Here is a 15,701-nt window from a genome sequence, read left to right as displayed (position 1 = left end):
GTGCCCTTTGCTTGATATGCACATATATACCAAGGTGAGCGACACAGGCTCTTTAGAGCCTCTAGTTTACTTGTAGCAAGATTGTAGATAGATTTCTTTTCTTTCTTTTTTCTCACAAAAATGATTTTTTCATGATCAACCTATCCAAATGTTGTCAATTTTGCACGACTTATAGCTTGTCGCGGTGATTAATACTTTTTATAATATTTTGAAAAAAGCATAGCGAAATCTTCATTTTCAAAAAATTGTGAAAGAATTCTATCGGAGTAAATATATACCGCTGATCCGCCTTAACATTATTTACCTTTTATCGGTTTGACTGTTCAAACCGCCTTCGTTTGCTCATGGAAACATATTGATCATGGTGCGGGTGGGTATGTTAAACACAGGCTGTGACTTACCAAATACTTTAAACATTATTATTCTATGCTACGCAGGAGGCATTTGAAATATAGGAGTAACGATTAGTTACACTGATACAACTAGGATATAAAACCCTGATTTTTGGTTTTCATGTAAGTTAAGTCGTAGTCGACCCGTAAAAAGTGCATACATCTAACAATAAAAAAGGACGTTGAAACAGAAATTTTAGGCATTAACCACTACAGAGAAAACACGAATAAATATGTACATCTGAAAATGAACGAGTTACAACTATGAGTTTAAATATCATGAACTCGAATACAAACAGACAAACAAGAGGAAGAAAAAAAAAGGAAACGGAATGAAACACTAGGTAGGGTTATTTGTCATGTGAAGTGATGAATTATGTCTTTTTAATGAATTTATGAATGAGCAGGGTTTACATTTGTCATACAATGGCATTGTGTTTTAATGTCTACAGAAGGGATCATAAATCTTAAATAAAATGTACTAGTAAATCGACTGATCTATTGTTTATTCCATTCTGGGGGAAAAATATATACATATAGTATACAGTTAGCAAAATATGCGATTCGAAGATTCACATAGAAATATGTTTGCAACACAGGTACTCTCAGTAACTCACTTTCGAATGTTCCTATGAACGGATTACATTATGTGCCGTACAACAAACTTAAGCAAAATTGTCCAATACTGTGCCCACAAAAACCCCACAACAATGTCCGATACTATGCGGACAAAACCTATGCAACAGTGTCCAAAACTGTGCGGACAAAAATGTACAAAATAATAGTAATTCATAATTCCAGTTCATGTCTAGATTAATAAATGAGTTTTATTTCACATTATAAATGGGCCGTATAGCGTATTTCAACCTGAAAACGTCAGAAAAGAATATCTCACTTTAGTTTAGTCGGTAAAATAGGATGCAAGTCTTTGCAGAAAAATATTTCTGACAGTATATAAGTCCGATAATGCTTATTTTAATTATTTTTTCTCGTAAACCACACCTAGGGCTCTCATATTTTACAATTTTGTCATTGTAAAATGGCACCAAATACCCCGCCTGAAACTGCCCTCTGTCTCAAAATACCATTCTTAATACGAGTCAAAGAGATCACAATCTGGCGGCAACGATACGTTACTATATAATGTATAGAACTTTATATTTCAGAGGGTAAAATTAAAACATAGATGCTTTATCCCTAGTATTCAAATGACTTATGTTACGAAATTTCCCTCTGTCGTATGTCTATTGTTCTTTATCTCATTACCAGCGACTGTTTAAAAAAATAAACATTATTTTAGTAATGTGAATTTGTAACTTATAAGGACTGCATTTAGTATATGGGTTCCTTGAAAGGTTTGCATGTCTGTCAGACAGGTTCACCTGACCTGGATCTAATTTCATGGATCAGTGATCAAGGTTGCAGTATGATTAGGTATATTTCTTAGATACTATACAAACAGTAGGTCAACTATATGTTGTGTATGGATTAATTGAAAGTTATGCATATTAGTCTAACAGGTTTCATCTGACCTTGATCTCGTTTTCAGGGTACATTGGTCAATGTTTTGTCTTTCTGTTTTTGGTCTGATGTATAATAGTGTACGCGAAAGGTCAAATATATTTTGTGTATATCTGACCTTTACCAAACTGTCATGGATCACTGATACTGCTAAGTTTACGTAATACTTGTAGTAAAACCTTAACCATTATGAATTTCAACATAAGACATAAGACATACGACATAAGACCTACAGCTTGATTTAAAGTCAGTATATGCAATACAAGTCTGAAGAGCTTTTAAAACCGACAGATCAACAATAAAACGAAACATACATATCAAGTCATGCACACATAAATTGAACATATAAAGCAAGAGTTCATAGCAGTATGTAAACATGCAGCACAACAGTTCTTTAAAGCATCTTATAAGTTAATCACAAACTGAAACAGACATTATATGACAGAGAGGCGACACAATTTGTTAAATTATGGGAAAATATGACTACAAGAATAGGGGTACGGAGCAACAGTCTGAAAATATATCCACAGAGAGCCAGAACAGAATTAAGGATAAACGCCTTTGCTCTACGAGTGGTGAGAACATGGAATACACTACCCGACATTATAGTGACATCACCAACCACAAATACATTTAAAAAAAAAGACTAGACAAATACTTGATGAACCAAAGAATGGTGTACGAAGACTATAAAGCAAAAATCACCGGAAGTGGAGAAGTTTTAGATAAAGAGACTGATGAAGAGGAACTTTAGTTCCTGTATCAGTAAAAGTACCTAAGTAAACTTAAGTAAGTAAACCTAAGAAACATGCACTTATGTGATAAAAACACAAAAGCAAAAATAAAATGGTTTGCACATTAAAAGCACATATAGATAAGTTAAGCAATAAAATTTAGCACAAAGCAGCAGAAGCACTATAATAAAGATAACAAAACAAATTGCCATACTGAAAATAAAGCATTTAACCAAAAAAAAAAGGAACAGAACTTAACTGGTTTTGCAGGCAACTTATCAAGTTCTTAAATAGATTTAAAGATGATTGCTTACGTAGCTCATTCATGTGGAAGGTCGGCTGTATTCCGGTACCTGAAAGAGTAAGTGTTTTCCTTTAAGTGTATTAAATCATGAAGATAAACAAACAATCTTTATTAATAATTTTGAAAACTTCAATAGCCAATGATCGCATTCTTCTTATTTTTAAAGATGGTAATTTTGATTTGCAGAGTAGATCTTCATAACTTGCTGGATAGTCTTCATAGATAAACCTTAGTGCTCTCTCTTAAATTTTCTCTAATTTTTTTTGTAATAACCTCCCTACAAAAGTGCAAAAATAATAAGCAGTAAATAAAGTTGGACATTATGGAAGAATAATAAAATGTTGATTTTCCGAGTTTAGTTGGGTGTTTTCCTATTCTTTTTATAGATTTACCTGTTTAGATGCTCAAGCATTTAACATATTATAGAGACATTTTCATTGAAATTTAGTTTAAAATGGTTACACCTAGAAGTTTAACGTTATCTTCACATTCTATTTCATTACCTTCTAATTTAAATTTTAGGTTTTTGTCCTTATGTGTTTTACCTACAGTTATGAAATCAATCATGGTCACTAAAGCAAGAGAGCTAGTTCAGCATGTGCACTCTTGTTAATTCTCTGTGTAATGTAATATAGAGTTTGAAAGCACTTGTCTGTTCTACCGGAGTCCTCAAATCTGAAAAATAAACACTATCAGCAACAAGATAAAACTTCAGTAGCTATAATTCATCACATTTGTTTAGGTTGATCAAATACTGCTGAAAAACTGGAAAATTCCCCCTCTTTTATGCCCGCGTCACACTGTCCCGATTTTTACGCCGATGGCAACACGATTATGGAAATTTTCAAAATCGGGACTGATCGTATCCAGATCGGGCTATTCGTAGTGCCAGCTTTAGCCATCGTAGAACCATCGGCCACTTTTTCTAGCCTTCGGGGACAACTTCGGGAAGGGTTCTAAATTTTTTAACATGTTAAAAAATCCCCGAAGGTGCGTCCGATGTTGAGGGTTCGTATTGAGTTCGTAATACCATCCTCACCATCGTAATGTCACCGGGAATGCATCTTTGAACATCGTATTGCATTCGTGTTTCCATCGTTTCCATCGGGCAGTTTTGACATTACGACGTCTACACGAATGAATCACGAAGCTACCCGAAGGTCTTACGATGGCAACACGACTTCGTGAAGACCTCGTAATCCCGTCGTGTTGCCATCGAATAAAAGTACGAAGGCGACAAGATGGAACTACGACGGCAATACATCCAGCTAAATGTAAGTTAATTTTCGCGCTAAAATATATTTAAAGTGCCATGCGCGATATGCACTGGTCAGTCTAATACGACAGTTAAGAAAGACGTTCACAAAACATGGAGCTCATATCATATGATTCTATGAGAACAAGAAAGGCGATAGCGTTGTTTCTATTAATTCAAATGGAACAAGAAGAGCAGCTATTACAGGCTCAGGATTTACTTTTACAAGTAAAATATTATTTTTTGTCAATTTTTCATATCAAGTAACATAATGAAAATCATAAACGCGTCTCGTACACCAATACTGCAGGTACACGTATATAGGGAAACCAACTTTTTCTTTATTATTCTGAATTTTTATGTATCGTCTGAGTTGTTGTCACACGAATGTTTACTCCATAACCATTTTGTTTTCTATATGTCATATTTTGCCGCATTTGTTGCTTTCCCCTCATCCTTCCTGGAAAGAGCTCTTTTTGAATATTTCACATGGCCATAAAAGTGCGAGGTTTGGCATGCCAAAAAACCAGGTTCAACCCACTATTTTTTCCTTTAAAAATGCCCTGTACCAAGTCAGGACTATGGCCATTGTTATATTATAGTTCGTTTCTGTGTGTATTACATTATAACGTTGTGTCGTTTGTTTTCTCTTATTTTTTAGTGTAAATTCACATTGCGATGGGACGTGTCACGGTACTTGTCTATCCCAAATTCATGTATTTGGTTTTGATGTTATATATATGTTATATTTGTTATTCTCGTGGGATTTTGTCTATGTGTGTTACATTTTAGTGTTATGTCGTTGTTCTCCTCATATATTTAATGCGTTTCCCTCGGTTGTAGTTTGTTACCCCGATTTTGTTTTTTGTCCATGGATTTATGAGTTTTGAACAGCGGTATACTACTGTTGCCTTTATTTGAATAAAAGGGATTAACGAACCCATTCCCTTACCTTTAAGATAGATCAGTTAACATGGGCATAACTATGGGAGATTATTCAGACTAGTGCACACATTTTACAGTTCAAACAAGACAATGCCGAGCGTGGCATCCCTCATTTGTAACATATTGGGGACAAATATGGACACTATATTTGTATATGACACATGCAGAAAATGGTAAATTGAATATGCATATTTGATACATAAACTGTTTTTTTTAGAAATCAACCAAAACATTCAGTAGCTGGAAATACCTTTAATATTGTCTTTAGAACCAGCAGGTAAAAAAATGAGCAACCAATATTCAATATTGATCAAACAATTTAAAACGCGTGATGCCTTCGGGATATAATTTAAATGCATCGTAAGCTGTACACGACGTCTTTTAGACATCGTATGGCCATCGCGCCATCATCGTAATCCATCGTGTAGCCTTCCTGATCCACCGTGTAGTCTTCGGCTGAGATATGAAGCTTAAATACCCGTCTTCGGTTAACCTTCGTATGTCCATCTTTTGCTATCGTATATAATTTCGGCACCATCGTATAGACTTCGTTATACATCGTACTTGCTTCGATCACTTTTTGGTATTTTAACGAAATCGGGACCAACTTCGTACGAACTTACAATTTTCGCATTCGGGTGTCCATCGTATATAAAAATCGGGACAGTGTGACGCGGGCATTAATGATTACACCCAAAAAGTAAGAAACGTATAATCTGAAATTAATAAAAATCAGAAGGGAGATTATGTAAATAGATATAAATAAGTCACCAAAATTTCTTGCAAATTGGTCAAAGCATTTTTGTGTTATTGTCCGAAAAGTGGAAAATCCACCCTTTTTACTGAATAAAACCCGATAATTTAGACAACGTTAAATCTAAAATCAATAAAAAAAAACCCAGATGCTCCGCAGGGCGTAGCTTTATACGACCGCAGAGGTTGAACCCTGAACGGTTGGGGCAAGTATGGACACAACATTCAAGCTGGATTCAGCTCTAAATTTGGATTGTGATTCAATAGTTGACACAGCATAGGTTTCTGACACAGAATGAATGTGTTCTAATGAACTTAAAATTTTTGTTTTCTCTTAGAGCAATTCACTATGCTGTTGAATATTAATCCTCTCAAAACAAGAATGTGTCCTCAGTACACGAATGCCCCACTCGCACTATCATTTTCCATGTTCAGTGGACCGTGAAATTGGGGTAAAAACTCTAATTTGGCATTAAAATTAGAAAGATCATATCATAGGGGACATGTGTACTAAGTTTGAAGTCGATTGGACTTAAACTTCATCAAAAACTACCTTGACCAAAAACTTTAACCTGAAGCGGGACAGACGGATGGACGAACGAACGGACAGACGGACGGACGGACGGACGCACAGACCAGAAAACATAATGCCCCTCTACTATCGTAGGTGGGGCATAAAAATGTTTGAAGAAATTTTCTTTTTTATTTATGAAATTTCAAATGAGAAAAATTGAACCCAATTTTTTTAATCACATCCCCCTTTCCCTTATTCCAAAACTAATCTCAATTAAAATTTCTAATGGAGTTTGCAACAATAACTACTCATTTAAATACATCATAAAATATTAAGATGTAAAAAAAACTGCTTGTTATCACTGAATGTTATTTATTATAATTTATCAGTTGGTAGTAAAAAGTGAATATACATTGTATATTGTATATAACAAAGATTTAAGTTGATTCTGGACAAAGAAAGATAACTCCAATTAAAAAAAATCTTGCTATTGCACAATATTTTGCAATTAGATATTTCTTGCTTACTATTCTGGACAAAGAAAGATAACTCTAATTAAAAAAAAAATTGCTATTTCACAATATTGTGCAATTAGATATTTCTTGCCATTGCGCAATACTGTGCAATTGAAAAGACTTGCTATTGCACAACACTTAATATAATAATTTTAGATCCTGATTTGGACCAACTTGAAAACTGGGCCCATAATAAAAAATCTAAGTACATTTTTGGATTCAGCATATCAAAGAACCCCAAGATTTCAATTTTTGTTGAAATCAGACTAAGTTTAATTTTGGACCCTTTGGACTTTAGTGTAGACCAATTTGAAAACAGGACCAAAAATGAAGAATCTACATACACAGTTAGATTTGGTATATCAAAGAACCCCATTTATTCAATTTTTGATGAAATCAAACAAAGTTTAATTTTGGACCCGGATTTGGACCAACTTGAAAACTGGGCCAATAATCAAGAATCTAAGTACATTTTAAGATTCAGCATATCAAAGAACCTAACTGATTCATTTTTTGTCAAAATCAAACAAAGTTTAATTTTGGACCCTTTGGACCTTAATGTAGACCAATTTGAAAACGGGACCAAAAGTTAAGAATCTACATACACAGTCATGACAGTTAGATTCGGCATATCAAAGAACCCCAATTATTCAATTTTGATGAAATCAAACAAAGTTTAATTTTGGACCCTTTGGGCCCCTTATTCTGTTGGGACCAAAACTCCCAAAATCAATACCAACCTTCCTTTTATGGTCATAAACCTTGTGTTTAAATTTCATAGATTTCTATTTACTTATACTAACGTTATGGTGCGAAAACCAAGAAAAATGCTTATTTGGGTCCCTTTTTGGCCCCTAATTCCTAAACTGTTAGGACCTAAACTCCCAAAATCAATACCAACCTTCCTTTTGTAGTCATTAACATTGTGTTTAAATTTCATTGATTTCTATTTACTTAAACTAAAGTTATTGTGCGAAAACCAAGAATAATGCTTATTTGGGCCCTTTTTTGGCCCCTAATTCCTAAACTGTTGAAACCTAAACTCCCAAAATCAATCCCAACCGTTCTTTTGTGGTCATAAACCTTGTGTCAAAATTTCATAGATTTCTATTAACTTAAACTAAAGTTATAGTGCGAAAACCAAGAAAATGCTTATTTGGGCCCTTTTTGGCCCCTAATTCCTAAAATGTTGGGACCAAAACTCCCAAAATCAATACCAACCTTCCTTTTGTGGTCATAAACCTTGTGTTAAAATTTCATAGATTTCCATTCACTTTTACTAAAGTTAGAGTGCGAAAACTAAAAGTATTCGGACGCCGGACGACGACGACGACGACGACGACGCCGACGCCAACGTGATAGCAATATACGACGAAAATTTTTTCAAATTTTGCGGTCGTATAAAAACGAAATGTAGATCACGTCATTATATAGACAATTCACTAAAATTTTATGCAAATTGGTTAAAGCATTTTTAAGTTTATGTTCGACATGTTGACTACGGACGGACGGACAACGGTATAATATAATATAATACGTCCCGTGAATGGGCGTATAAAAACTAATATAGGATGTGAAAAACATAAGAAAAATGTAAAATTTCCCGTTTCACTTTCCTGGGTCACGATTAATATTTATATTATCTCCCTTGAAATGGATATCATTATAAATGACCATTTTCTAGGTCATCAATAATATACTGTTCTTAAAACACAACAGTATTCTGAAATCGTAATGTATACAGAAATAAGTGTTGTAATTGATTGCATTTCATAATGAATAAATATAAAACAATGTAATCTCTAGATATTTATATTTCTCGGTAAACACGATTCCTATTCTCCGGCATTCTTTTATCATTTTTAGATAACACAACAATTTTCTGAAATCGTAATGTACATAGAAATATGTGATGTATTACATTTTGCATCAATACATATACAACAATTTATATATGTTGAAGCTGGAGAGCGTTATCGTGTATCGTATAGGAAGGATTCATTTATGGTGAGATACATAGCATGAAAAAAGAAGATGTGGTATGATTGCCAATGAGACAACTCTCCACAAGAGACCAAAATGACACAGGAATTGATGTCAAATTAAAACTACCAAACTTTTTAATACTAGTAGATTTTTTAACAGAATTGTTTGTCATGGAATATTAAGCATGTTGAATCTTACCTTCTCTTTTAGTAATTGAAAAGAGGAGAAATTGTTACGAGGGGGGCAAGGGGGGTTCCAATAACAGCAAAACAGTAAATTGATTTGGCTTAAAACAGATAAGATGCCCCCCCCCCCCCCCCCACCCCTCTGTTACGTATATACACATTCGTGAGGCATGGACCACTTGACTTTTGGGTGGAGGTGGGGGGTAATATCAAGCCAGAATTTTTTTTAACCATGCAAACCGAGCAAGAATATTTTTGTTCAGTCAATCCAAAGCAAGAATATTTTTTTTTCTTCAGATTATGTGGACAGGTAAGAGGTACTGAGAATTTTTCCATTTACATGTTTGTGCAACAAACCATACATTTCAATAAGACAAGTTATACATATATATAATTATATCAATAATGAATAGAATGGGATATGGTGAACAAAATCAAAACATATAACATTTAGGCATGAACCAATTGTCTTTATGATGGGTTTTAGGGGGGTGGGGGGTGTCTGGTGCCTGTTTTTTTTTGTTTTTTTTTTAATATTATCTGGCCTATTCAGAAATAAAAAAAATCTAGCCTATTCAGTTGCTAACAAAAATATTCTTGCTTAATCTTCATGTATGATGTATTTTTTTTCTTCGCGACTCGTTAAAAAGGTCATTAACGAGTTGTAGTGTACTGGTACCTCACTTTAAGACACAAATTAGGCCGTTAGTTTTCTCGTTTGAATTGTTTTACATTGTCATTTCGAGGCCTGTTATAGCTGACTATGCGGTATGGGCTTTGCTCATTTGTGAAGGCGTATGGTGATCTATAATTGTTAATTTTCTGTGTCATTTGGTCTCTTGTGGAGAGTTGTACAAGTAATGTTATACAAGTAATTACTTGTATGAAGCCATCATACAAGTTATTACTTGTACAAATACACTTGTACAAGTAATTACTAGTACAATTTTTATTGAGAAAATGATAATAACTTGTACAAATTATTTTTCTAACTTGGCCTATTTGATGTTCTCATCAAATCATTTCCCCTTGAAAAAAAACCAAATAATTTAGGGCTAAGAACTTTCAATATGTGTGTATATTTTTGTATAATAAATATACGAGTAAAACTTCCAAAAAAAGTCAAAATTCAAGTGTAAAGATGGGAAACAATAATAAATGTAAAGGAAACAAAATTGATTACCAAAAAGACAGCACTTCAAAGATATTTCTTACGGCAGTATGGTGTGTTTAATGTAGCAGAAATTGAAAACACATTCGATAAGGGTCGAAATTATTTTTGTATTGTACAGTTGATGAACTTTACCTTTGGATTAGAACAGCACATTTCAAAAGATGATTAAAAGATTTAGAAATTGGAGACAATGTTATAATGTGCAAAGAATAGACTGAGGTCCGATGGACTGTAGGAATATCAAAGGAGTTGTGCTGAACATTGCCGAAAATGGATACAAAGTAGGAACAAAATTTGGAATAATGATTGGTTTAATGAGTCAATCAAATCGAAAATATTCAGAGAAAGGATTTGACAATATTTGACATACTAGAGAACACTGAGGTTAACGTCATCAAAGCAGTACACTTGCTTTTTTTAAGTGGTGACCAAGGCCATATTCAAAGCAGCTGTCGTAATGGCTTTAAGACAGGCACATATAAATGCAATAAATTGAGCTTATTGTGTAATTGTGATGTCTTGCTTCCTTGTCTAATCTTGTGCAAACAAATCAGTTATTTGATCTATTAGACTTTACTGTTTTTTCCAATAAATGACATAACATATGCAATTTTTATCATGATTTATGTTTGAAAATATACGGTACAAGGGTTTAATTTATTTTTGCTTTTAACGACTTTGTCACTTTGCACCAGTAGTCCGTATCTAAGTGGCAACAAGCTTTTGAGCTTAATTCTCTCAAGGTGTCATGTTAGCTTATGTTGTTAATTTGCATCCGTCGTTTGTCTGGAAACACATCAAAATTAATGCTTATACACACTTGAAAAAAAGAAAAGATAAACAAACACAGTATAGATTAAATCTGATTTCAAAAATGCATTCGCTAAATAATACGAAAAAATAAATAGATAAGAGACAAAAAAAACGGACAATTGACAAAAAAATCCCAGACTTACAAACCCAAAGTAGAGGCGGATTTAGGGGGAGGGCAGGGGGCCCGCCCCCCCCCCTTTCTGGGAAAAAATTTGGTTGCTTATATAGGGAATCACTGATGCGTGACTGGAGCGGGCCCCCTTAGGTCAGTCAGTGGGCCCCCTCTTATGAAAATTTCTGGATCCGCCACTGCAAAGAATGAGGTTTTTGAATAAAACATTTAAAGCAAAAGAAGAAACACATATAACTCAAATATATTGTGTTGTAAAAGTTATTATCTTTTTCTCAACAAAAGTTGTACGAGTAATTACTGGTACAATTTTATTTGTACAAGTAATAACTTGTTTGATGGCATCATACAGGTAATTACTCGTCCACAGTTTTTGTACAGGTAATAACCTGTACGAAATAATAAAATGTACACGACATATACATATAGATTCTACCACTGCATCGAGTGCGATACGATATTTATCCACTCCAGACAGTTAAATTTTCAAATTGAAAACGAGAGGCTCGCCGAGCGTTTTAAATATTTAAAACTTAACTGTCGAGAGTGGATAAATATTGTATTACACGAGATTTGGTGGTATAATCTGTTTCTCTTATGATTTTCAAACAATATGCAGGTATTCCTTCTTTTCGAATGATCTGCAAAAAGATGTGTTCTTCTATTTTTGATTTGATTTTAAACATATTTTATTCATTAAGATATGAAAAGGATTGAGCAACAGGCACAGCCTATAAAAGCTCTCTCCGTATTACATGTACATGGTATAATTCAATTACAACAACTGTATTTAAAATAATGCAATATAGTGGAACATGCATGCTATTTGTGAGCACACACGAGCAAATATATGTTAACAGTGTTACTTACTAAATGCAAAGTATATTTAAATATATATGCAATTAATCATCAGTTATTTAAAGTACCTTGAAACATGCAAATATCCTTTATAAGTCATTAGAAATATATTTATGGCTTGAAAGAGACACTAAGCTTGCTTAGTGGAATAAATGAATTAATATTGGAGTGTAGAAAAAAAAATAAAAAATAAAACTAGACGAAACAAAAATTAAAGAAAGTTTCAAACAAAACGTTGAGTGTCACTGATATATTTCTGAACAGATTTAAAAATAGCAATATTCATATCATATGAAAATATCTGTTTCCAAAAAGTAGTAATTCAATATTTATGTCAACATTATCAACAATGGAGTAAATGGAATCAAGAAGGATCTGTCTTACATCATTATACTTAGGGCAAATAAAAAAGAAATGTTGGTTATCCTCAACAGGATGGTTACAGTATGTGCAAAAAGTGTTCTCGGATAAGAAATGATTAAACAAATGAGATTTAAGGTTGCTAGCATTATTTCTAAGTTGACAATGACTTATATTAAGTTTCCTTATCCCATAGTTGAAAGGTTTAAATATATCATCAGTCCTATAAAACTTATCCAGTCCACTTCTAAATATACCCAAACTTGGTGATTTTTGTAAACTCAAAGGAAGACTATTCCAAAGTCTTATAGTGGAAGGAATGAAACTATTAAAATAAGAGCTAGTTCTAGCAAGAGGCGGGTGAAAAGTGTTATTTTCATTCCTCAAAGTATAAGGGGTTTGTCTGGGAAGATATGGCTGGACTAACTCATATAAGTATGCAGGTGTCATCCCATTTAATATTTTGTAGAATAATATAAGCTTATGTTTATTACGTCTATTCTCCAGAGTTTCTAAACCTAATTCAATATAAAGTTCTTCTATGTGACGTCATCAGGCATGGTCGCCTTTTTTCATGCCGCCACAATATGAAATTCAGAGGAAAGCAAGAAAATTCGACGTCATAATCGGATTTTAACCAATGAAGAACTGAGATCAAACGAACCACACGTTGATTAAATTTTTTTATACAATGGGTGCAGAAAGGGATAAATTGACGAAGAATTAGAGAAACGCTTTTATTGCTATTCTCATCTTGAAAATTACAATGAAAAATCATTCTTAACTCGATGTGGAACAAAGGATTCATTTTAATAAGACAAGCAGGGGCGATTCTAGGATTTTTGAAAGTGGAGTTTTAGAATAAAAGTTTTTCGCCGTGCGGAGCGAGGGAAACAAAACTGGGCCCTTTTGTTTTGCTAAAAACATAAAATAAATGTGAAATGCACTAATGTAACGGTTCCTTAATTGGAGCATGTATATTTTATAGTTAAAGAGTATGTGTTTAATTAACGTATAGGCCTATAATGAATTTCAATTACACATTAATAGTATAAAACAAGACAACTATAAAGTAAAACACAGGGTAAGTTACTAGATATGGTACATATAAACAGTGAAGGTTTTTTTATATACCCTCACACCTGTTTTAGGTGGTGTATCCGGTTTGTTCATAGATCTTGAAAGTGAGGTACAAGGAGTACACTATAATTCGTGGATGATCTTTTTAACGAACCGCTAAGAAAAAAATACGTCATACATGATCATATACATGAAGATGAAGCCAGAATAAATTTTTTAGCAACTGCATAGGCCAGATTTTTATTTTCTGATTAGGCCAGGTTATATATTTATAAACAAAACAGACCCCAGACATGCCAGACCCCCACCCCTCCTTTTTCATAGAGACAAATGGTCCATGCCTAAAACTAAAGTTATTGTCCGGAAACTATATATCATTGGACGACAATGACGGTCGACGACATGATAGCAATATGATCGCAATTTTTTTGCGGTCGTTAAAAACCGTACTAAGATTTAGTGAAAAACTTAAAAGTGTAAATTTCCTGTTTCATGTGTTTATACATGTATTTTATTCTCTCCCTTCATCCGCAGGATATCATCAATATAAACGACCATTTTCTAGGTCATCAATATTGTGTGACACATGCTGGTTGTCTTGTAACTAGGTCGAAACTATAAACAAAAGTTGTTTTTGGCAAATAAATAAAACAAGATATTTATATTTCTCGGTAACCACTATTCCTGTACTCATTCTTTTACCATTTTGAGAAAACACAACAATTTTCTGAAATCGTAATGTACACAGAAACAAGTGATGTAAATTACTTGGCAATGAACTCATAATACATATACAACTATCTTTATATGTTGTAGATAGAGATATTTGAAGTGGATCGTATATAAAGGCTTAGTTAATGGTAAGATAAATAGCATGTTTATATCTATATATATAATGTATGGATGTCAAGTATAAACTACCAAACGTTTTAATAGGTGTTTTAACAAGATTGCCTGTCATGGAATTTTGAATTTTTACGTCTCTAATGGAAATGAAGGAATCTCGTATACACCGTGTAGAACGCCACATGCAGGGTGTCGCCTATGTTTGACACGGGGTGGCAGTTTTGAAGCGGAGAAAATCGATGAAGGTAAGTTCAAGTGCCAAAAGTTCTTTTTTGAGAATTGTTAGTACCATATAATGTTTTGCATGGAAGGAACCGAAACATTATCTATTTCATGCAGACAGAAGTGGACGTTTTCCTCAGACGTTTTCAGCCCACAGAGGCGGATTTAGAGGGGGGCCAGGGGCCCTGTTGTCACAAACACCTCTCCCTAGTTTTTCGTGTTTCAGATATTGAGGCTTATGTGTAAATTTCTGGATAAAAAAATACTTTTGACGAATTCCCCCAGTATGATTTATATAGAACTGAATTCATATCATGGAAGTTAACCAAATATCAGATTCGTAGTTAAATGTTTTGGTTTTGAAAATGAATTTTCATCTAAAATATAAATTGTCACTCGGGGTGTCTGATTTTGCATCTCACGGGGTAGAGGCTTTATTACAAAAAGAATAGGCTTGCATATAATTCGGCCTTTATCTGATACTTTGTAATTCAAAACACACCTAATCTGTTATGATGACAAATAACAAACTTGCCAGTTGGGGTATATCAATTTGCTTGTCTTTTAGTCTTATTTAAGTAATGTGCATTTTAATGTTAGAAATAGAGGAAAGCCCCAAAGTAGACAAATAATGGAATATGAAGAGAGTTGAAATGTTACTTGTTTTTGTTTTATACGTTTAAAGCACAAACTGTTGGAAAATCACGTATGAATGCAAAAGAGTGTATCCGACTCATTATAAGATTATTATTTTTTTTTATTAAATAAAGTTGCATAGGAAAGAAATTTAAGTAAACGCTATATATATGAACAGCTCAATCTTTTGTTTTTCGGTTACTTTTTTCAATGTCGTAAATGCAAATGTATATTCATGATCGTAAATAATTTGCATATATCTCTTTTAGCTTAATATCATAATTTATGTAAGAATTAATGAAGGAAGAGAAATATTGTCTAATTGAAATTTATTATATTTTACCACTTAGACAAATGATAGAAAATCAGCAGTCAGATTAAGTTTTTCTAGATTTTGATATGCTGTTTTGAAATTATTTTGAATAGAAGAGGGGCGAAAGATACCAGAGGAACAGTCAAACTCATAGATGATATCGAC

General features: G+C 33.4%; 1 long non-coding RNA gene across 2 annotated transcripts in view; it reads left to right on the top strand.

The window, feature by feature from the left end:
- The first annotated feature begins 14,292 nt into the window (after nucleotides 1–14,292).
- The window catches only part of LOC143083068 (uncharacterized), a 48,416-nt gene continuing 47,007 nt past the window's right edge, over nucleotides 14,293–15,701 (top strand). Inside the window, exon 1 of one of the 2 annotated variants that reach the window (XR_012980537.1) lies at nucleotides 14,293–14,379. This is a non-coding gene — a long non-coding RNA (uncharacterized LOC143083068). Of the gene's footprint in view, nucleotides 14,380–14,423; nucleotides 14,611–15,701 lie in introns of those variants that run through there. The other variant, XR_012980536.1, reaches the window with a different exon arrangement.

The sequence above is a fragment of the Mytilus galloprovincialis genome, chromosome 7 (genome assembly GCF_965363235.1).
Source record: "Mytilus galloprovincialis chromosome 7, xbMytGall1.hap1.1, whole genome shotgun sequence".
In the NCBI taxonomy this organism is placed as follows: Eukaryota; Metazoa; Mollusca; class Bivalvia; order Mytilida; family Mytilidae; genus Mytilus; species Mytilus galloprovincialis.
The sequence above is the reverse complement of the archived record's forward strand: the minus strand, read 5'-3'. Positions and strand labels throughout refer to the sequence as shown.